This window comes from Euprymna scolopes, chromosome 3 (assembly GCF_053919585.1).
Source record: "Euprymna scolopes isolate OS-2025 chromosome 3, ASM5391958v1, whole genome shotgun sequence".
Lineage (NCBI taxonomy): Eukaryota > Metazoa > Mollusca > Cephalopoda > Sepiida > Sepiolidae > Euprymna > Euprymna scolopes.
In genome coordinates this window covers 148,023,775-148,047,475 of record NC_136484.1, presented here as the reverse complement: position 1 = coordinate 148,047,475, position 23,701 = coordinate 148,023,775, and positions in this window count along the sequence as shown.

Below are 23,701 nucleotides of genomic sequence, written 5' to 3'. Positions count from 1 at the left end.
TTATTAGGTTGGTGCAAAAAATAATGTTGTTTTTTGACGTTCACCTTCAAAAGATCATAACTTCTTTCATAAACTTTATTAATCTAAATAAGAACCATTATAATCGACACATTTTTGCCAACAAGAAACAAGTTTATTTATCCCAATAGCATAGAAATCCGGAGTTCTGGGAGCGATGAAGTGGTTGAAGGCCGTTTCGGCATCATCTCAACTTTTGAAGCATTTTTCATGCAGGAAGTTATCGAGATGCTTGAAAAAGTGATAATTGGTGGGCTAGAAATCCAGTGAATATGGCGGATGAGGCAGAGTCTTGTAGCCCAATTCGTTCAGCTTCTGTAGGATAAGTTGAAGAACATGCAGGTGAGTGTTGTCATGGAGGAGAATTGGTTCCTTCATATTGACCAATCTCGAGCACATTCATTGGAGCTTCTGGTGCATTTCATCAATTTGTCGGCAGTAATTCTCTACCATAATTGTTTCGCCCAGATTCAAGAAGCTGGGATGAATGAGACCAGCTGCAGACCACGAAACAGTCACCATAACCTTTTTTTGGTGCAATTTCGACTTTGGGAGGTATTGTGGAGTTTCTCCAGCATCCAACCACTGTACCGAACGTCGCTAATTGTCGTAGAGGATGCACTTCTCATCACACGTCACAATCCACTCGAGAAATGGGTTGTTTTTGCCAGCACAGAAGCAGCATAGAAGACACTTCAAAACGACGATTTTTTTTATTATCGTTCAATTCATGCAGCATCCATTTATCCAACTTTTTTCACTTCCCTTTTTGCTTTAAATGGTAAACAACTGTTGAGTAGTTTACCTCGAGTTCAACAGCAACTTCTCGTGTGGTTTTGTGAGGATCGGGATTAATTAAGGCTTTCAAATGTTCGTTATCAACTGCAGTCGACCAGCCGCAACTGTCTTTATCTTTGAGGCTATCCTCACCATTGTAAAATTTCTTGAACCCTCATTGTGCCACACGTTTGTTAGTGGTTCCTGAGCCAAATGCATCATTGATATCACAAGCTGTGTCGGCAGCTTTTCGGTCTAGTTGAAACTGGAACAATGCAGATTCGAATTTTGTCCATGCTGTCAAAAAGCCTGCAAAAAAATGAATGAAGAGATTGAGAATGGTAATGAATAACATGATTCGATAGAGCGGAAAACGCGCTTCAAAATGATATATAACATGGCTATATATATATCAAGGAATTAATTCAGAATCTGTATATATAAAAGTGCGTGTGTGTGTGTTTGTGTGTGTGTATGTGTGTTTGTCTGTCTCCCAAAAACTTTTCTTAGCAGCATCGGACCAGGTCCAGACCGATACCATCTCCGTCGAATAATGTTTGAGAATTAGAAAAAACGGTAAATTATTTCATATAGAAATAGACGTTTGCAATGAAGGAGGGTAGCAAAAAAGCGTTCCTTCGTAACGATTTAAACAAGCATACATGCGCGAATGATGCTCTTTCTTGAATTGGTTTAAATAATTTAAAAAAAAAAAAACGACACTACTTCGCTGACTCCATTGTGGAGAAATGGTTATCGAGGCCACATCATAAGTTCCAGGTTTTACGTTCGCGTCCATGTATCGGACTTTTTGTTTTTCCAACTTTTTAAAAAAATTTAAAAATTTAAACAGGGTTATTTATGTGATTTTTTTCCGTTCGTTTTATCCCTTCTTTTATTTTTCCATCAAGTAGCCATGTTCTTTTTTTATGCCTGGCCCTTCCTCAATATCCTTACTGTACCACCTCTCCACACCCGAGCAACGCCGGATACCCCCGATAGTCATATATAAAATTAACATATGTGAAAAAACGATTTTGTTTTTGCACCAACCTAATAGTACTGACTACTGCTGCTACACATTGGTAATACAAAGTCGGCGCTATTTACTGTACGACCCTCCAACCAAAGTACTAAGCTTGCTGAGGAGTGAGGGTAACTCTGAAAGGGTTAGTTTAAGCAGTAACGCTTTGGCGGTTTTCCTTAGATTGATTTGTTATCCTCCAGGAATACATCCTCGACAATCAGTCTGACAGTGACTTTGCTGTTGTTCAACTGAGATATGGCTCTTTTCTGTCCTAGCAGGTCCCCCTTTCTAGAATTTCCCTTCTCTCCTGAAAGGAGTTAGTTCGTTGCTAATCACCTGAGGCTCTCCTAACGGTGAATGCTGACGGAGCTGTTCAAGAGTGCACTTTTCTTAGTGTGCTGATTTTTCTAAGCCGTACATGATCCTATATCTAACCTCCTGGCCTCGAAAAAAGGTAAATAAAGTCATACTAAAATATTTTCAGAAAAATTATATAGAATCGCTTTTAGCAGCAACAAAGTGTGAGAAAAAATGTAATCAAATTAAATATTACTAAACATGTGCCCATTTAACATAAATTCAAATTCGGACAAATCTTTCGAGAACTATTTGATGACTTAACATTTGAAAACTTGTATTTCTTATAAGATACATAATTTATTGAATGAATCGACCGTAGTTGAGGGCGATTCGAAGACTCGCTTTTTCATTAATACTACACTGTAACGCTACCCCCAGATGTATGAATCTTACTAGGTATTATAATTTGCAACAGACTAGAGCCATGTTACTGGAATCGTTCAAACCATATGTTCTACGTAAGGTTATTAGACTGAGGATAAGTGATAGACAAAAAAACTTTTAAGGTTGAAGCAGACTACTACTACTACTACACCTACTACTACTACTACTACTACTGCTACTATATAATTCAATAGTTCGAGATTAAGTATGGATTTTCTTGAGTTAATTGACTTTCTCGGGCTACTATAGTTGGCATTCGTCTGTCTCAGGAAACAATGGTGTCTGTGTTTCAGATTAGTTTGTTGCTAAATTGCAACATCTTCTGTGATTGTACAAGCCTATCTAAGATCATAAGTTCTGATGCAATTGCCACAGATGTAAATGGCATCTGATTCTAAGAACTCTGTTGCAGCCCTCTGCCATTTGACCTTTTTCTTCACTCCTTTACTGCTGGTCTCTCTTCTCACTCCTCTGGGAGCATGCTTTTATAGCATTTCTTCAGCAGCTGTGGTGTTCAGCTGCGACTCCAAGCCTGCTGGGTAAATGCCAACTAATCACATATCTCACAGCAATGCTGACCTCGGACCGATCTGACTTTCTCTCTCTCTCTCTCTCTCTCTCTCTCTCTCTCTCTCTCTCTCTCTCTTTCTCTCTCTCTCTCTCTCTCTCTCTCTTGCCAAAGATAGCATCATACTCCACATCGCTTCAGCTTGTCATGGTTTGTAGTAAAGTCTGTCTCCAATCTAAGTGGTTGAAGCATAAAGGACCCTCTTGTATAAACAGTAGCAGAAGAAACAAACCGGCCGCCATCTTATTGGCTAACAACTCGTAAAAACCGAGTATTTGAAACCAAATAAAGGGTATTAAAAACTACTTAAAAACATTAAAAATGAGCCAGGTAGGTAAAAAAAAAAAGTAATTTTTATTGACCATGGTAACATTTATTTGTTGTATATTTGATGTTTTTTTACTGGTTTCCCTTTTGTAGGATTCACTGCACAATCCAACTCGGAGCTTTTATCCTCTTTATAATGGAGCAGATTCATGTCGGATGAAAGTGGCTCACAGCTGACACTGCCAATGTCACCTAATCTACGTCGAAAAGTAAACTGAAGCGAACTGTATTTACTATCTATGGGAAAGTGTGTGAATCTGTCTCAGTTGCAGCTAAGATATTAAGGAAAACTGAATTCTTAAGTCTTCATAGTCAACGTGGGAAAATACAACTTAGAGATAATACTTGTTATCATGAGCAAGTGCGACGAAGAATGTCTCTATTTATTTGCCTCCTCACGATGGCAAAGTTGGGCACAAGGTCAGATTTTAATATGGGCGAAAATCCAGCTTCTCTCCCCCAAAAAAGGCAATCTGGATTATGAGAGAAATAAAAATTATCTCAGTCTAAAAGGATTTCTACTTCACTGACCGAGGACAAGAAAGATGAATTGTAATATCAGAACGAATATTGCAATATCTTTTTTATTAGATGCAAATGTTAATATTAATTATTGACTTCACTTTTTAATTTGTATTTTTTTTTATTTGATTGTGCTTGATTAAATGTATATTAGTTTCTGGTCTAAGAACATACTCATTTTATCTAGTATGTTGTTTTTAAACATAGCATAAAAAAGACCCGACAATTTTATTCTCCCGCCCTCCACATCTCGTAGTATTATAAAAACGACACACTAATTCAACTCACTGAACAATAGCACGTTATGACGATTTTTTAAAATCTAGTTGAACGCAGAGCTGAGTCGAAGCAAAGACTATCCTTAACAGTTATGCATTGAAGATAGATGCTTCTAGCAGATAAGCTGTGAATTTGCGATATTTATTTATTTTCTTTATTAGATGCAAATGTTAATATTATCTTTTAATCTTACATTGATACTTTTGGTTTCAAGGAAACACTGGGAATTAAGCCTATTGGAATAGAGATAGTGAACGTAATTAATTTTTAATCATCTTTATATATATACGGGATGGCCCATAATTCACTTTATATTTTAAAAATTCGATAACATTTTTGTCTATTAATATATTTTAATTTCTCTTTTCAGAATTATAATATAAAATCTTTGAAATTTCTTTGTATGGATAAGTTTACAACAGAACAACGAGTGAAGATAATTGAATTTCACTTCAAAAACAGACGGCAAATTGTAGCAATGCAAAGATCTTATATGCGCCATTTCAATGCCCGACATCCTCCTAAAAGGCTTGCAATAATGAACTTAGTGACGCGTTTTCAAGAGCAGGGCTCTGTAAACGATAGGTATAGATGTGGACGAGATCGTTCAGTATGTATGCTTGAAAATACTGAAAGAAAATACTGACAGGCTCATAAGAGTAGTGGATGATGGACAAAAATGAGAGGCCCACAATATTAATGCTGGAGTCCCTCAAGGGTCCATCCTGGGCCCAACTCTCTTCCTGATCTACATCAATGATCTCCCTAAACACATACTTAAATCATTCGTTGATATTTATGCTGATGACACGGCCATCTACGGCAACACATCAAAGGCAGTAAATGACCAAGTTCTCTTTGATTCTCTCTCCTCTGATCTCGAATGAGTGGTTCAGTGGGGGAAGACGTGGCTGGTTACCTTTAATGCATCTAAAACCAAACTCCTATCCTTACATCATCAACGGTCTGATCCCCATCTGGCATCAATTGAAATCGATGGCTCTCGTCTTGGGGAGGCTCCATGTTTTGACAAGCTTCTGGGCTTCACCTTCACTCCTGATCTGAAATGGAACATGTACATCAAGTCTGTTGCCAAAATCGCTGGAAAGATGGTGGGATCCTTCTACCGCTCCAGAAGATATCTCACTACTGATGCAATTCTCTATCTGTATAAAAGCCAAGTACGTCCAAGGATGGAATACTGCTGCCATATCTGGGCAGGAGCTGCTAAAAGCAGCCTATCCTGCCTTGACAGAGTACAAAATAGACTTGGTAGCTTAGTGGGAGATGCCCTTTTCTCTTCCCTGCAACCTCTTTCCCACAGAAGAGACGTTGCAAGCCTATATTTGTTTTATCGTTATTTCCATGGCAGGTGCTCGTCTGAACTCCAATCTCCGGTCCCCCCTCGCCAATCTTTTACGAAAAACACCCGTCTAGTTGAATCCACTGTCAAAAACTTTCCTCATTCTTTATTTATGCCTAAATCAAAACGTAGATTCCATGAACAAAGCTTCTTTCTTAGAACTGCACGCCTGTGGAACTCTGTTCCGTCTGCCTGCTTCCCACCTGACTACAACCTGGATGTCTTCAAGTCCAACGTAAACAAATTCCTAATGAACCGCCTCCTTAAGTAGACACTTTATTAAATCTCCACACTAACGTACTATACTTACAATAATCCTTATCCCTGAGTGGCTTCCGGGCCTTGAAAAGTGGTGACCACCTTGTAAAAAAAAAGGTGTCAGGCATAGTGCAATCTTTACAACCACCAGATTTTCAGAAACGACTAAATTACGATGTCAGGTTTCAGGAAACTGCAAGAAATGACAATGAGTTTATTCACAAGTTGATCATGGGAGATAAGGCTCATTTCTATTTGAATAGGTATGCAAATAAGCAGTATACCAGATTCTGGAGAACCGAAAATCCACGCCAAGTTCATGCGAGTCCAATATACCCAATTAGTCGCAGTATGGTATGGAGTAACTTCAGAAAGGATTATTGGGGCCTTCTTATTTGTAGATGCGAATGAAAATGCTTTGACTGTAACTGCTGAAAGACATAGAGATATGTTACTGAATTTGTTCAACCTCAGTTAGTAAACATGCCAGGGTATTGATGGCAACAAGATGGAGCAACTGCACATACAGCTAGAGCCACAATGCAGTTGTTAACTGTGATGTTTCAGGATCGAAAAATCTATTGAAATTTCGATTTTGAATGGCCTTCACGTTCATCTAATTTGACAGAACTAGACTTTTGGCTTTGGGGATATCTTAAAGACAAAGTGTATGCAAATAAGCCTCGAAGCATCCAAGAACTTAAAGCAAACATACGCAGGAAATTCTTTCCCTACAACTTCCGATGTTAAGAACTGTCATAAAGAATAACTTAGAAAGAGCTCGACTTTGCAAAGCCGAGAATGGAGGCTACTTATAAGAGACCTTATCTTTCGTAATTAAGTTAGAACAAATTTCCACACTATAAACTGTGTAATAAAAAAAGAATTAATTAAATAAAGTCATTTAAGAAAAAGTTATTTGATTGTCAAACTGTAAAGTGACTTATGGGCTACCCTATATATATATATATATATATATATATATATATATATATATATATATATATATATATATATATATATGGAAAAATAAAATATATATATATATATGTATATATATATGGAAAAATAAAATATATATATATATATATATATATATATATATATATATATATATATATATATATATATATATATATATATATATATATATATATATATATATATATATATATATATATATATGGAAAAATAAAAAATTATTTATATCTCCATGAACGTTTCCTTTTTTATTTCAAAACTGCCTTGGGTGATTGTTTTGAAGAAATAAGATACAAACGCTTGTATTTTGTTTCTTCAAATCAATCACCCTTAGGAAGTCTTAAAATAAAGACGAAATGTTGATGAATGTATAAATGATTTTGCTTTTACATTTTTTAATTTTTTACCACGTTGGAATACTATTTCCATAATTTTCATTATATATATATATATATATATATATATATATATATATATATATAGAGAGAGAGAGAGAGAGAGAGAGAGAGAGAGAGAGAGAGAGAAGGGGGATGGAGAGAGAAAGGAAGAGATAGAGCGAGAGAGAGAGAGAGAGAGAGAATTGTAAAGATGAATATAAGAATTCTCTTTAAAGTGAAAACCTATCAAAATAATAAAAAGTTCAATATATTAATAGAGTAATTAAAGAAATATACCAAAATATATGATGAAAAATAGAATTGAATAAATTACCATAATTATTAATCCGTCAAATGCATGCAAGGAATATCTACGAGGGAAAAACTCTTAATCCAATGTCCTTATTTAAATTTTATAGATTAATAAATAAATTTGATGTATTAATAAATATTGCAATTTATTACACACTACAAAGGTCGTTCTAAAAGTAAATCCGCATATCTTTTTTAACTCAAAAAGTTGAAGAGCTACGAAACCTTTTGTGTTTCAGAATTTATTTTCCTACATGGTCACCATCATTCTCAATGCACTTTTGCTAAGAATTCAACAATGCATCTTTGCTTCTGACGCACTTCCATAAGTGAGGGAGAAAGGGAGAGGGTGAAGAGAGAGAGAGAGAGAGAGAGTTGTAATTCATATATATATATTTTGGTTGTTTTATTAGATATATAATAGATTTTAACATGGCATAAATATGTCCAACATTTCTACTTATTTCCTAAACATGTCAATTGGACTTATAATAAGTACAATACTTATTATTATTTATTTATATTTTTTTCTTAATGGAGCGCAGACAATGCATTGTGGATGTGTTATCGGCAGTTCTCGTAAATCTTGCTTCTCTTAATTTGCACTCAGTTCTCATTTTTGAGTTATTTTTCTGATAAAGGAAGAAGAAAACTCTGTATTCTAAGTCGGCAGTAGCCTGAGATGTCGGAAATTTTCTGTTTCTGTGTCTGTTCCTTATGACCATGTCACTAGTGAGGGTGCTGGAGGTAAACGTTTTATCTGGGCTGACGTTATCCGCCTGATAGTCAGGGACCCGAAACTTGGATCAACCACTAAGGAGGCTATCCTATCAGCAGGTGCAAAGTACCGGGGCTTCTCTATTGGCATTTGGTGAATGGATTCTGGACCAGGCAGTAGCTTCCTGGGGGGGGGGGCTTCTCAATGCTATATTAAGGAGTACCTGTTATGGCTTTACCTTTCCATGTGCTACAAAAAAATTCTTTGTTTATTTTTCTCTCTTACTTTCCCTCTCTGCCCTACTCTAATTAAGTCTGTCGACCTATTCCACAAATCCCAAAAACTCCATCATGAAAAGTCTCCAGAAAAAATACACAAGTAAACCCAGAATTTCAACTTCCAACATAGACCACCACTACCATGTCTCCTTCTCCAACATCAGGGGTTTAAGTTCCAACCTTCCAGAGGTTGAAACCCAATTACAGGAAACTAAACCAGACCTATTATTCCTAAGCGAAACCGGCATTGGACTGACAATTACCCTAGATGATTTGGTAATTAAAGGATGCTCTAACTTAACATCCAAATCTGACCCCCAAGATCGCCATTGACATGGAATATGTGCCTACATTAAAGATGGGTTTCTGTGTGGCAGGGATATCTCAAGAGAGGACTCTAATTTACCTTATATGTACTTCTGGGTTGCACTTGCTTACACCACAACATTTATATTTGCCCTCTATCGCCCCCACGACGACGGAGTTACTATCTTTAAGAGCATATCTGATTGAAAATTGACCACATCCTGTCTGCTCATCCTTCGGCCAACATTCACGTGTGTGGTTACTTCAATGTTCGCAATGTGGAATGGTAAACTCACCCAAACAAGACAGATGATGAGGGGAGGTTCTGTCACGATTTCTCTATTGGTTATGACCTCACTCAGATTGTTCATGAACCCACCCGTGTGCCTGATACTGACAGTCAGTGTGCAAGTCTCCTAGACCTTTTCCTCACAACTTGCCCTGAGCTATGCTCATCTCCCGTTCTATCACCACTTGGATCTTCCGGCCACTCGGTTGTATCAGTTAAGATAAAAACAAGATGTAATAAGTCCTCAGACATACCTCTCCATCGTATTGTATATCAATACTCTATGACTGACTGGGATAGCTTCCGTACATCTATATTAGATCTACCTCTGAATTTCATGTTTAAAAATAATGTGTCCTCTATAGTATCAGACCTGACGGAATGATTAATTGTAGGTATACACCGCTTTATCCCCTTGAAAATATTCCAGCAAAAACCTAACAACCAGTCGTGGTTCTCTCCAGAATGTGCTGCTACCATTGCGCACAGAAATCACTTTTTCCATTGCTTCCAACGTAATAAATGTACTGAGACTAAAGCCGCTTTTAGGACTGCCAGCAATCACTGTAAAAGAGTAATAAAAAACACGAGAGAGTTGTATGCTCAGTCCATCAAGTCCAAAGTAGCTGAGCAGCAGTTTGGTTCCCAGCAGTTTTGGCAAATAGCAAATAGGGTCCTGAAGAGAAGTGTATGCTCTATCCCAACCATCTTCAATGGACCTGAGGTAATCTCGTCAGCATCAGACAAAGCTAGACTCTTTGCCAAGAACTTTGCAGCTAATTCTACCCTATGCGACCAAGGCCGTCAACCCCCAGTATTTCTATTTATAGAAAACACTATGTGACATACAAATATCTGTGTGTGATGTTGCTAAGCTAATCAAAAACCTTGATTCCAGTAAAGTAACTGGCCCCGACAACATTCCAATTATAGTGCTCAAAAAGCTTCAACCAGAACTAGCTCCCATACTTACTAAGCTGTTTAAGCGTTGTTTTAAGGAGAATTGCTTCCCAACACCCTGGAAAACCTCATCAGTGTGCCCTGTATTTAAGAATTCAGGTGATCGGCCATCTCCCTCTCAGTACAGACCAATAAATCTTCTGAGCGTCAGGGGTAAGTTGCTGGAATCTGTATTAAAAAGAGAAGTAGTCAACCATCAAAAATAACCTTCTTAGTGACATGCAATATGGTTTACATTCTGCTAGATCAACAGCAGACGTGCTAACAGTTATATCTCATAGGATTAGTGAATCTCTTGACGAAGGCTTCCTTTTTAGGGCAATTATTCTTGACATAGCAAAGGCCTTTGATAGGGTATGGCATAAAAGTCTACTTTATAAGATATCGAGCTATGGTATAGCTGGAAATGTTTTCTCGGTTATTAAATCATTTCTGTCGGATAGGTTCATAAGAGTAGTTGTTGATGGGCAGAAATCAGAAGCTCACAGTATTAATGCTTGAGTCCCTCAGGGGTCTCTCCTGAACCCAACTCTCTTCCTGATCTACATCAATGATCTTCCAAATAACATCCTAAGATTATTCGTTGACATTTATGCTGATGACACTACGATCTGTGGCAACAAATCAAAGGCTGTAAATGACCAAGTTCTTTCTGACTTTCTTTCCTCTGATCTTGAACATGTGGTACAATGGGGAAAGCGGTGGCTGGTTACTTTTAATACATCTAAAACCAAGCTCCTATCTTTTCATCATTACCGCTCTGATCCTCGTCTGGCATTAATTGAAATGAATGGCTCTCGTCTTGGGGAGGCTCCATGTTTTGACAAGCTTCTGGGCTTGACCTTTACTCCTGATCCAAAATGGAACACATACATCAAATCAGTTTCCAAGGCCATTGGCAAAATTGTAGGATCCTTCTAACGCTCTAGTAGATATCTCACTGCTGATGTAATTCTCTACCTATATAAAAGCTAGGTATGGCCAATGATGGAGTACTGTTGCCACATCTGGGCAGGAACTACTTGAAGCAGTTTATCCTGCCTCGACAGAATTCAAAATAGACTTCGTAGGTTAATAGGGGATGCCCTTTTCTCTTCCCTGCAACCTCTTTCCCACAGAAGAGACGTTGTGAGCCTGTCTCTGCTTTATCTTTATTTTCATGGCAAGTGCTCGACTGAGCTCTAATCGATGGTCCCCCCTCGCCAAATTTTCATGATAAACACTCGTCTAGCCAAAACCACTATCAATAATTTCTCACACTCCTTATCTGTGCCTAAACTTAAATGTAGATTCCATGAACAAAGTTTCTTTCTTAGAACTGCACACCTGTGGAACTCTCTTCTGTTTGCCTGCTTTCTAGCTGACTACAATTTGTCTTCAAGTTTAACATGAACAAGTTCTTGATGAACCGTACCCTAAGTAATCCAATTTAAAAAAATCCCACTACTTCTGTTTACTATGCTATAATCACATTGACTAATGTGTACCCATTACCCCTTATCCTTGAGTGGCCTCTGAGCCTTGATAAGTGATGATTCTCTTGTAAAAAAAAAGAAAAATATACACACACCTACAGTGACATAGAATAATGCCTATGTTTGTTTTTGTGTGGCCAATAATATTTTACCATCTTCCATATTAGATTGGGTATAACCGTATTATCATGCGATTAACGTTTGAATAACTTTCAAATGCAAATGTCCAATAATAATGATAAGAGTTGAAAGTCAGCTATTTCTGCAGATGCGTTTGATGTCTACGGAATAAGTGAAATATTAACCGCGATGAAGATCTATCGTTTCGGCTCCATCGCTTCTAATAATATGCACGACAACAGGCATTCATGAACAATAGAAGAATGAAATTGCTCATCTTCTCCTCAGGAGATCAAACATCCAATCATAGTAAGACTCGACTTTGCTTCCAACTTTCCGCCACTAGCATATCTACAAGATAACATGCGGAAGCGATTTCATTTTTCTACGTTCGTTATCACTCTTCACTATTTCTTCTAAAAGATGCGATCGGCTGATCACCTAATAGTCAAAGACACAATGCAAAAAAAAAAAAAAAAAATTAAAATGAAAATTAAAATAATTTTTAAAATTTCCAATCGACGTCGCTGATGTGTCAGAGGTGAAATTCGAACTAAAATACATATGTATTATTTGGATTGTTCGAACTGCTGTTCTCATCTTGGGCGTTATTCTCATGTTTCGGTCGATGTAACCTCCGACTTTCTTCGGGTGTACCTTGACAATATCTATTATTGGTGAATAGTGGAAAACCTGTTTTTGTTCATTTTTCTGACAAACCATGTATACACTTTCTCGGAAGAAAGTGTAGTCCCTTTTCTGTCCAAAGATGGTGCAGTAATATCGTGGGACGTTCACATAATGAAAATATGTCACAATTCCTACGGGTGATTTAGACATAGGCCCTCTCCCTCCTCTGGCCAGATATATTTAGTAACTACAATTAGAGTATTTAGATAAGGATGTTTCAGTCTGAACCCAGGCGGTACAATAATATCATAAGAGTTTGCATTGATGCCGAACGTCCATAGAATGTAAATATTGGTAAAAAAAAAAGAAAGAAAAAAAAAGAAGTGTGTCCGTGTTTCTAGGAAGGAGGAATTCAAACATCAAATTTAAAATATAAATTTTTTTCCACATACGTGCAGTAAATTTCTTGTCCAAAGGAAGGTACAATAATTTCATACATATGTTGTTTAATACCTGTCCTAGGGTAGGTAAAATATTCTTTTGTTCAAGATAGCAAATGATACATAGACATAAAATCTTCCTCTGTCCTAAGAATAACAGGTATGTTCAAAATTGTTCTTATTATCTTTTACGATCCCCTGTAACGCCTGGTGGCCTTGCTAGTTTAAAATATAACTGAGTTCTTATTTACTTGCCTCCCCATGAGAACAAAGTTAGACACAGGGTCGGTTTTTAATGTGGGGGAAATTCAGCTACCCAAAACAGGGAACTTTGGATTGGAACAAAAACTTAAGAAAAATAAAAAAAATTCTCCTTCACTGACCAAACACAGAATACGAAGGGCGTGCAATAATGCCCCTAGCTCACTTCCAATTGTCTGATCTAGCTGAAATTTTGCATGTGCAATGATTTATATCTCTATGGGTTATGTGGCAAATTACAGCTCTGAGCTAATTGTAGTTTCTGTTTTACAGGTGTTTGAACTGAGTCAGGTGTGAAATGGAGTTTGTTGAATGTCGAGCAGTGATCCGGCTTTTGTATTTGAAAGGACGCACACCACAGGAAACTTTTGATGAAATAAAAGAAACTTATGGTGATAATACTCCATCATATGACCTTGTAAAACCCTGGCATCCTGAATTCAAACTTGGCCGGAAATCTGTGGAAACAGCTCCCAGCCCTGGTCACCCCACCTTCTGCCATTGATGAGGCATCTGTCCGTCAAGCTGAGGCTACCATTTTGGAAGCGCATTACTATTCGCCAAATAGCCCAAGATGTCAAGATTAGTACAGTGTCTGTGGAAACTATCATTCATGACCATTTGCATATGCATAAGGTGTCTGCCAGATGGATTCCAAGGTTACTCACACCATTCCAGAAGCGAGAACACGTCGAGTGCTCAAGGATGAATTTGGAGATGTGCCAAGAAGATGAGTCAAAGTTTTTCAAAAGACTGATTACACAGGATGAAACCTAGGTCCATCACTATGATCCAGAGACAAAAGCTCAGTCAATGCAGTGGAAGCACTTGGACTCACCACTTCCAAAGAAGGCAAGCGTGCAGCCCTCTGCTGGCAAGGTCATGCTCACAGAGACCAGAACGGAGTAGTGATGACAGATTTTCTGGCAAAGGGTACCACAATTACAAGAGCCTATTATGCTTCACTTTTGAGGAAATTAAGGGAAGCTATCAAAATCAAGAGGCGGGACAAGATCAGCAAAGGTACCCTCCTCCTGCAGGACAACACATTCGTGTCCACAACTCGCATGTCGACAAATCAGAAGCACGGGCGTGTGGTTATGAAATCCTTCCCCATCCTCCCTACTCTCCTGACCTTGTACCCTCTGACTTTCGCCTCTTCCCAGCCATGAAGTTGTTTTTGAAAGGAAAGCATTTCCCAGATAGTGCAGCCTTGATTTCTGAAGTCACATCGTGGTTGAAGGACCAACCTGGGGTGTTCTACAAAAAAGGTCTCCAGAGCTGCATCAAACGATGGGAGAAATGCATAACTCTGGGTGGTTCCTATGTAAAGAAAGACTAATAACTGTGCCAAGTTTCCTTGATCTACTACTATGGGAAGTTGCACGCCCCTCGTATCTGTATATCTATCTCTCATAGTTTTCCTTTCTATTTAGCTCTGTCTCCGTTTACTGTCTATTTATCTCTTTCAGTCTCTCAACCTCTATCTATTTATCAATCTATCTTTTCGTCTGTCTGTCCATATATCTCAGTTTGTCTATATCTTTCTATACATCTCTCTGCCTCTCTGTCTATCCACCGATCTGCCTGTCTCTTAGTTTCTTTACTCTATTCATCTCTCTCGGTTTCTCTATCTATATTCTCACATTCCTATCAACCTATGTCTGTCAATCTATTTCTCTCGTCAATCTCTCTATAAATCTATTATATATCTCATCAAGCAATTACTCTGTCTTTTCAGACTTAAAATATCTTTACATTTCATATGTATGTCCATCTATCTATTACTGATTATTTATCTACTGACCTATAAACGGTATCTTTGTTTGAAGGTGGTCAAGTGTCCTACATTCTTTTTTTATTAAACTAGCAGGGACACCCGATAATTTCCAGGATTAAATGAGGATCAATAAATTTTCCACCCGTTCATACTTTGATTACCATCGAAATCGGTAAAATCGCCCGTTTTTAAATCAAATCGATTGATTGCCTGCTCTAGTTACGAACCCTCCGCAGTATACCAAGAAGAAGTTTCACCTGTCTCAATGCAATGACTTAGTCTATAATACATTGTAGTCTATATTGCACCGTAGAGAATCTACTGTTGATTTTATAAAATTATCTGTAAATAATGGCTTCACTTGAAGTTTTAAATGCAAAAATCAAGTATTATGGTTCAGTTGTGCTTCATTTCGAACAGACTGACACACCTGTCTTATCAAGGAACCAACTGTTGATTTTATGAAATTATTTTTACATAATCACTTGAATTAAAGTTAAACGTACAAAAGTCAAGTATTATGGTCCAATTGTGCTCTAAAAAGAAACTTTCATTTCGAACGCGCCCCTGTCTTATAAAGGAATTTACAGTTGATTTTATAGGTTGGGCCAGTCTACTTAAGCATAAATAAAACTTCTCAAATGCACTTTGATGTAAGGTTGTATAAAAGTGCTACGTTTTATCGAAATTGGACTTTTTTTTTTAATGATTATCGATTTTCTATACTTATCGGGCACATTCTGATACAAGACCTTCCTAAGAACACTCTCAGGCACATCAAGTACCTTCATGTGGACTTTTTTAAAAACTTGGTGCAGCTGTCTTTAAGTCCATAAGAAACGAACTCACACACGCTCAAAGTTCCTTTTATATAAATAACTTGATCTATATCACGTCTCTCAGTATATTTTAGTCTATTTAAATCTTTTAAATAAATAACCTGATTTATATCACGTCTCTCAGTATTTTTTAGTCTATTTAAATCTTTTATATAAATAACCTGATTTATATCACGTCTCTCAGTATATTTTAGTCTATTTAAATCTTTTATATAAATAACCTGATTTATATCACGTCTCTTAGTATATTTTAATCTATTTAAATCTTTTATATAAATAACCTGATTTATATCACGTCTCTTAGTATATTTTAATCTATTTAAATCTTTTATATAAATAACCTGATTTATATCACGTCTCTCAGTATATTTTAGTCTATTTAAATATTTTATATAAATAACCTGATTTATATCACGTCTCTCAATATATTTTAGTCTATTTAAATCTTTTATATAAATAACCTGATTTATATCACGTCTCTCAATATATTTTAGTCTATTTAAATCTTTTATATAAATAACCTGATTTATATCACGTCTCTCAGTATATTTTAGTCTCTTCATATCCATATTATAGCATTTTCATAAATTCAGAAAAATTTCCATGGATTTGAAATTGTTAAGATTTATATATATAACACAGAGAGTACACATAAAAGTCTAATAAAGATATATTCATATTATTTGTATTATTCGGACAACTGTTCTCATCTTAAGTGTGATTTTCACAACGTTTCTTAGGTGTATCTTGTCAAACTTATGTAATCTTTTTGCCGAACTTGGAAAATCTACATGAAATTTCAAACGAAACTCTTTATTTAATCCATGAGGGGTAGAATGCTCTCGTTCCATCAGCCATGACTGTGTAAAAGTCTTAAGTAAGTCGTAATTGTATTTGAATGTCGCGCACATTGAGGATTGAACTTTCACCCTCCAGAAGAGTGTAACTTACAGTTTAAGTTTACTAAGTACTTTATTCACCATGCCACCGGTCCTTGTTCGACAAAAAGACTCCCGAGTTCGACAGAAAGATTCCCAATTTCGACAAGATATACCTGAAGAAGGTCAAAAGTTACATCGATTGAAACGTTCTATAAATGACACTTAAGATGAGAACAGTAGTCCAAAGAATCCAAATAATAAAAATAATCAATTCTCATCTCATAAATGTAGAAACATAAAAATGATATTTAAAAATTACTTTCCTAGTAAACTTTTATTCTTTTGTTAAAAATAGCATAAATATTTTCTTTTTTTTTTCGTACATGGACACAAGTTCAAAGAGGAATACACTTCCTCACTAACCGAACAAAGACAAACTAATATACACATATATCTAAAATGCTTAATCTGTTTAAACAGGGTCATATGCAAACTTGCGTGGCGACAGCCGAAATGGACAGGTGTACTTAATATCTCCTCATGGACAAAATAACTCGTCTTTCACCAGGATGTTATTCTGAACTCTCAGTCCTTATTATCTCTTTATTTATCATTTTCTTAACAAAATGCCACTAAAAAGTAATTCCTGAGTAGAAACAGAATTTGCCCTTCTTCCTTTTGATAATTTTCTATTTTAAATATTAATAACCAGAAGTACATATGTGACATAATCACGTTGCAGCACTCACTCTAGGCGAGTTTTATACCGGATAACTCCAAAGGAGGAAGTTTCATGAGAATATCAAATTCACAAGCGATCTCCAGTAGCTTGTATATCCATGTCAAGGAAGATGGTGATGTTAGGCTTTTGGAGTTCTTGCAGGGAGGTGTCGACGTCCTCCTACATACAGTACTTGGTATTTCCAAATTGATACTCATCTGGTACTGGCTATGCTCAACGGTGATCAAATTATAACTAGTGGTTCAATATGATTATGCCGTATTGCACACTATATGATGACATATATGACACACTTGTTCTTGTTAGATCACCAAAGTTAAGCAACGTTGATCCTGGTCAGTAAAAGATGATGTAAGATGATTAGCTTAGGAGGACTCTACAGAAAATCCATGATGTTTATAAAATCTATTTGTTTGATTTATTCTTAATAATTATAATAATAATATTCTTTTTTGAAATTATAAATGTCTATCAGGATCAATATTAAAAAAAAACATGAATCTTTCTTGTTCGGCAAAAATGATCGTCATTCTCAACTAAATATTGTTTAAATAAATAAAATGTATATGTTATTCTTTATTTATTCATTTAAGATTTTAGCAATTTAAATTCTTTTCAAAATAAGGAATATTTTCTATCTTCTTACGGTAAAAAATAATAGTTAAATATTTGGCACTTATTTAATTTACGATCCAGTCTCCGGCAACTTTATGTAGGCATCTTCCGTCAGGTTACATAAGCAGCCTGAAGATGCAGTTGTCAGAAAACGACAAGTTTCCATGAAAGCATGCAATAAATTAAATAAAAAAGATATTTTCAACTGAACATGATTTTAAACACGATATCTCAACGGGAAATCCTCCATTTCCCTATGTTAAGAATGGCTTTCTAAATAAAAAGCTAATCTTAACATAAGAAAGAAGAATTAATTCGAGTTAGGGGTTTCAATTAATTGTCTATTAGTTTTTGCTTCGGCATCTTCAAGTTGCTTACATGACTTACTGACATAAAGTTACCAGAGATTGGATCGGAAACTGGATAGGTGCCAAATATTCTAAAAATTAATAAATTTGATTGAATTTTTACTATTTTATTCGATGAGATGATAATATATTGATTTGAAAGCAACTGATTTCAAAATGGTTAACGTTGGAATTGTTTACCCTAGCTACATTAGTTTAATCAACAATTACCATAATTTCTGATTGGTTGATCTCATTTTTTATAAATGTGTGTGAATGTTCATAATGTTTGTAACAACATAAAATGCCTTAGCATTATTATTATAAAAACTAGATGAACCTATGGCAATTGCTCAGTTATATCTTTTATTTATTGTATATTCTTGACATGCTTAAAAATATTAGGTTTGCTAAAACGTTTATTCGTTATTTGAATGCCATCTTTCCGACTTATTGAAGATAGTTTTATTTTTTTAACTTCCAAATTCTGTATTTAGTGTAGCGAGTATAAAAGTGTGGAGTAATTTTTTAATTATGGTTCAGACAGATATATATATATATATATATATATATATATATATATATATATATATATATATATATATATATCTGTCTGAACCATCATAAAAAATTTACTTATATTACTGATAGAAATTAAGTATCTGTCTGTTTAATACTATAATTATATTATTACTTATATTATAGACGAAAATTTGGTATCTGTCTGTCTGAACTATTATTATACTATTACTTAAATTGCTTATGGAGATTTGGTATCTATTTGTCTGAAGCCATAACTATATAATTACTTCTATAACTGATAACGATTTGATATCTATCTGTCTTAACCATCATTATTTTACTGATGGAGATATATATATACCAAATCTCCATCAGTAAATTAAGTTATAGTATATTCACGGTTCACTTAGACAGATACCAAATTTTTGTAAGTAATATAGGTAATTATATAATTACAGCTTCAGACAAACAGATACCAAATCTCCATCAGTAATATAAGTAATACTATGCTTATAGGTTCAGACAAACAGATAGCTAATCTTCATTATTAATACAAATAATAGTATAGTTACGGCTTCAAACAAGCAGATATCAAATCTCCATCATTAATATATATAATGGTATAATTATAGTTCAGGCATAAAGATACTAAATCTCAACCAGTAATATAAGTAATAGCATAATTATGGTTCAAACAGACAGATACCAAATCTCCTTCAGCAGTACAAGTAATAGTATAGTTACGGCTGCAGACAGACAGATATCAAATCTCTATCAAAAATATAAGTAATCGTATAATAATGGCTCAGACAGACAGGTACAAAATCTTCACTACTAATAAAAGTTGTAGTATAATTGCATCTTCAGACATACAGATATCAAGTCTCCATAAGTTATGTAAGTAATAGTATAGTTACGGCTTCAGACAGACAGATATGATATGATATTTTATCAACAATGCAAGTAAAAGTATAAAAATGGTTCAGAGAGACAGACCAACCAGCTCTCCTGACCGCGCCGTCAGCCTCTCAGCAAATACGATAACGCAAGTAAGGTTAATAGTATAGTTATGGCTTTAGGCAGACAGATACACTCTTTATCAGTGATAAAAATAATAGTATATTTGTTGCTTCATACAGACAGATACTAAATCGTCCTCAATAATAGTATGATTACGGGTTAAGAGAGATACTAAAACTATATGCATTTTAAATCGAAGCTTTTTCAAAGGACAAACTTTAAATTATGTTCAGATTTCATGTTTTATGCGATTTTTTAAACAATTTTTTGTTGTTCGTCTTAATGGTTTAAATTAAAGTCTTGCTTTTTGTGTATTTTTAAGCTGTTTACATGCAGTTCATGTTCTTAAGTGGTGCGAATAATGGAACTGTTGGAGTAAAATTTCTTGCACAAACAATGCAACCATTGATGGATGCAGTTGCCCGAATGAATCTAAAAAACAACAACAACATAAAACGCAAATATAAACTTCACTTAAATTGTTAATACAAACAAGAATGGTTTTATCCTTCTCTTTTTTTGCATTCTTTTCTTATTAACCCTTTTGTTAACAGAATAATGTTCACAATCACAAGACTGCCTCATGATTGCATTCAATGGTTCGCTTCGCACCATTCTGCAACGGCTCTTACCGAAGAAGTGTGGCTTATTATTAAGTTTGCTCATTGACAGACGACATCACTAAGATCAAGAAAATGAACCTAATGGAATGTCTTTCAAAATGGAAGAGAAATTTTGCAGAAAATGCAGTTGATTCTATTTTTTTGAATTAGGTCTTTTATTCTAACAAAATGGAAGACATTTGTCATCATTGTTATTTTGTTTTCCAAGATACATTAGGAAAATGTAAGTGAAAGTAATAGATAATGCTAAATGGGATATTGTATATTTTGCTTATAGATTTGTTCTCGGTATTCACCTATATTAGTATGAGACACATCTGTTTATCTACTAGCCACTCTTAGGCTATTAGACCTTGGAACTTGAAGTTTGAAACAAATTTTACGATTATAGCATCTTTTTCATCGCTTTGAAATATTTTGTGTCCGACCTCTTGTATTCACAAAGGCTTCCAAGGGTCTCGGTGTTATGAAGTAGATTATGACTGTCATGACTATTAACACTAATAATAATAATAATAATAATAATAATAATAATAATAATAATAATAATTCTGATTTCGTTTATCAACGTCTCTCTGGAAAGGGATGGGATTCATTTCCAGAGGATTTCCCTTAATCCCGGCTTCAAACCAGGAGCTCCAAAGATCAAGGGTTTTCCTAAGGATGTTGGTGGTACCTATAATTGCAGAGGTTTGAAGGCCGCCTAAAACATCGGGGATTTGTAGTTTTTTAATTGTCCCTCCAGGCGATTGATACTACTCCTAGTGTACTAACTACGACCGGGATTATTTGTGTTTTAACCCCGTGTATACGCCTTATCTCCAAGGCCAATGGAGCATAATTGCCCCACTTCTCATTCTCCTTCTCTCTCACATTCCTGTTCCAGGGTACCGAGAAGTCTACAATCTGCCAGTTTTTTGAGACCTTGTCAATGACGACCAAATCCGGACGATTATGTTCCAATTGCTTGGTAGTTATGACACTTTTGTCCCACCATACCTCTACCTTGCTATCATCACTTGTTCTCACTTCATCAGGCACCTCCTCAAACCATTTTCTAGCACACTTCACCCCAACCCTCTTACACACCTCCCAATATATCCGGAGTCCCATGCGATCGTGTCTTTTGTGGTACTCTCTCTGGGCTAGTCCACTACACCCTGCTGCAAGGTGCGCAATTGACTCGGAGGTCTTACCACAAATCCGGCATTCTGCAGCAACTTCCTCTCCTAGAACCACTTTTTTGAACAATCGTGTTCCTAATGCCTGCTCTTGTGCTGCACAAACAAAAGCTTCAGTACACTTAGCCAGATACCCAGCTCTAAGCCATTGTCATGATCTTTCATCAGCCACTTCTGCTATATCCTGGAAGAACCTTCCACGCATTTTCTTCCTAGTCAGTTCCTCTGCTCTTTCTCTATCCATACGTTTCACATAATCAGCCTTGGTCTCACATACCTCCACTTCATTGGCCACAACCTTAAGCATCCACTCCTCACTTCTAACCACATGCTCCTTCACGACATCTCCTCGGTTCTAACACAAACTTTTACACTTTTCAATCCTCTCCCACCGTCTTTCCTCTTTTGATGCAGCCTTGCTACACTACTTCGAATGTGAAATATACCAAACATTGCTAAAACTTTTCTTGTTTTGATATCCATGGCATTCAACTCCTTGTTAGACCATTCTAAAATTCCCACACTGTATCTCAAAACACTGACTTCCCATGCATTCACTGCTTTCATTAGGTTTCCTCCATACAGTTTCAACTTTGCAATTAGTTTCACTCTTCTAAGATACTCCTTCCTGACCTTCTCCTTTATTTCTCTGTTCATGATGCCTACACCCTCCAACACTCCCAAATACTTATATCCTGTATCTTCTATTTCTTTCATGATTTCTCCATTTGGCAGCACTATTCCATTCGAATGAACCTTTATTCCTTTTTTCATCACCAGCACCGCACATTTACTAATCCCAAACTCCATTCCAATTTCTTCTGAGTATGTCCCCACAAGTTCTACCAGTCTCTCCATTTCCTGTTTATTTCTACCGAATATTTTCAAATCATCCATAAACAGTAGATGGTTGAGGCGTCTGTCACCAGATCCAAAGTTATACCCCAGTTTTTCTCTTCAAGAGAATGCTCAGTGGCATCATTAGCATTACAAAAAGAAGTGGCGATAACAAATCTCCTTGGAATATTCCATGTTTAATGCCAACCTGCCCCATCACCTCTGTTTGCTGCCAACACCGTTTTCCATTGAGCCATACTTGTCTCGAAAAGCCCTACCACATTCTCAGCAACCTTCATCATCAATAGTGTTTCACATATCCATGAATGAGGAACCATGTCATAAGCCTTTCTGTAATTGATCCATGCTACGCTCAGATTCCTCTTCTTCTTCTTTGCATCCTGCATTAATGCTTTATCAATCAATAGTTGCTCTTTGGTACCTCTCGAGCCTTTCTGACAGTCTTTCTATTCGTCAGGAAAAACACTATTACTCTCATGATGTTTATCAATTTTTTCCGTAATGATTCTAGTTAACAGTTTCCCCATCAGTGATAGTCATGTAATTGGTCTATAATTATGGGCATCTGTTCACTTTGCAGGATCTTTCCTAATCAGTGTTGTTCTTCCCTTCACAAGCCAATCAGGGACATCTCTCGACTACGACCCTTTGCAGAGAAGCAGCTATAGGTGGATAAAGGCATTGAAACTGTTTAAACAAGAAGCCCATCACTCCATCTGGACCAGGTGCCTTCCAGTTTGCCATCCTTCATATGCCAGCCTTCACATCATCAATGGTTATCTCGACGTTCTTCATCTGCTGCATTCCTGATAGCCTTTCTCTGACCTCTCCTAACCAGCTAGTCTTCTTATTATATCGCCCTTCGATAGACTAAATCCCACTCCAGAACTTCCTGGAATCTTTTGCATTTGGAGTGTTGTTATTTCCCGCCTGTTTACTACCATTTAATTCTTTATACAACTGAGACTAATTATTCTGGAAAAGGTTGTTCTGCTGAAACGCAACAGTTTTTCCAACAAAGTTCCGAATTTTCATACCACCAGTGTGGATCTCTCTTTCAACATTGTTAGAACGTTCATCGTTCCCTTTTCCAGCAATCTATACCTCCTTTCAAGCTCGTCCTTGGCTTTCTGTCCTAGTTTAATTCCTTTTCTTATTTCTTCGATTCTACCAATGTCTTTCCACTACCGTTTAATACTTTCTCCAAGCCGCCTTGCCAGTATGGTCTTCTTATTTTCATTTCTCTCTTTTTCTTTTGTATTA